The sequence below is a fragment of the Poecilia reticulata genome, linkage group LG16 (genome assembly GCF_000633615.1).
Source record: "Poecilia reticulata strain Guanapo linkage group LG16, Guppy_female_1.0+MT, whole genome shotgun sequence".
NCBI lineage: Eukaryota > Metazoa > Chordata > Actinopteri > Cyprinodontiformes > Poeciliidae > Poecilia > Poecilia reticulata.
In genome coordinates, this window is record NC_024346.1 from 3,376,069 (window position 1) to 3,377,908 (window position 1,840).

A 1,840-nucleotide genomic window follows, 5' to 3' on the forward strand; every position below is an offset into this window, starting at 1 on the left:
TATGGATGATATAGATTTAAAACATATGTACGATTTTGAAAACTAACAAAATTTGCTAAACAAAAGCAATAGAAATGTGTTATGTTCTTCTATAAGTGTGAGGATCTACTGTCCATTTGACATGTAAAATGAAGCATTTTAAGAATATTATTATTGCTTTTGAAGGAAACAACTAAAGTTTCAAACATCTGACGGTTTTAGTTTGTAAAACATACCCAGCAGCTACAGGATTTCCTTAAAGACTTGGAATTCTTACATATTTTCAAAAGCAGCTTAATTTAAAATGTATCTCTAGTTCTCTCTGTTGGTTATTTTACAAGTAAACCCAAGAGAACTCATGTCTCCATGATATGCAGGCTGCATTCCAACATGTTTTAACAGAGGAATCTCATTCATGTTCGTTATAAGTCACATGTTTAAAACCATCACTGCTCCCAAAGCTCAAAACGTCTTCACAACCTTACAGTTATACCTACATTTTTCTTTTTTGAAATAAAATTTCTGCTTTTATTTGAACAGTTTACTTCTTGTAGTCTTTTGGGTTATTTTTTTTTGCGCTAATATATATGCACCTCTTGTACAATTGTTCTCTTGAAATTAATTTAATCTGACTATACTTATACAGCTACTTTTCTCATGTCATGTTGAAAGTTTCTTGGCAGTAAATTAGATCTTTTGTTCTCTATTTAATTACTGCTACTTGGTGAAGATAAACAATTTTATTCAGCAAGAAATGCTTTCAGACAGTGTATTGCTCCTAGGTATGTGTGTATAATTTATTTTCTTTGTCTCTGCTTTACCTATCAATTGCACCAGCCAACCTGCATCCCTGCATAGATAAATAGGTTCAGACAATTGATGGCTGGTCAATCTCAATGATGTTTTCATCTCAAATCATTCAGAACGAAATGGGAAAAATATATTTAATTATTTGTTCACTGTTGAACTAGGAATTAATAATACTTGCTTTGCTTCAACAGAACTTTTATCAGAGAAGGAAGCAGAAAGAAGACGCCACTATCAGAAGTTGGCTTGTTGTTTGGGGACATTTTGCACTATATTGGTGTTGGGAATCATAGGAATCACTGTTTATCGTAAGTACTGCTTTAAAGAGGAAGATTCTGAATACATATTAGAGATTCATACAGTTTTAGAGTCAACAGTTTTTAAAAAGTGATCTTTATTAGAGGTGGTTTTAAATCTAACTGGCATACTTGGTAAAATATGCAGTTAGGTTTAGTGTGTTCAGAAGGATAACGCCTTTCTGAACAAACTAAAGGTTACCTGACTAAGAAGAATATATTATGTTAGACATTATATTTAATATTTAATCAGGTTTAGAGTCAGATTGGTAATGGAAGTTACAGGCCTGTGAAATCCAGAATTGTGAATCTTTTTAAACAATTGTATTACTTTCATACACGCTTAAAGAAATAAGAAGGCTTAGGTATGAGAAAAGCTAGTGCTGAAAAGACTGAATTTGGTCTCTGGTAAAATTATTAAAAAGCTCAAATTATCAGTTAAATTTCTAATAGGTAAGAATCAAATTTTGTTCTTTTTCCAGTTGTATGGTTTCATCAAAAAGAGCTAAATGAGCTGAAAGAAAGTGAGGCAAAAAACAAAAACTTAACATACCAGATTAACAACCTGACACGAGTCTATAATGTCTCAGAAAGCAAGATCCACAATCTGACCATGGAAAACCAGGAGCTCAAGGAGAAAAACCAGAACCTGACTAAACAAACCCAGAACCTGGAGGGAGAAACGAGAACCTTGAAGGAACAAATAGACAACATGACGAAAACTCACAATGAGCTCAATGTCAGTCGAGCTCAGTGGA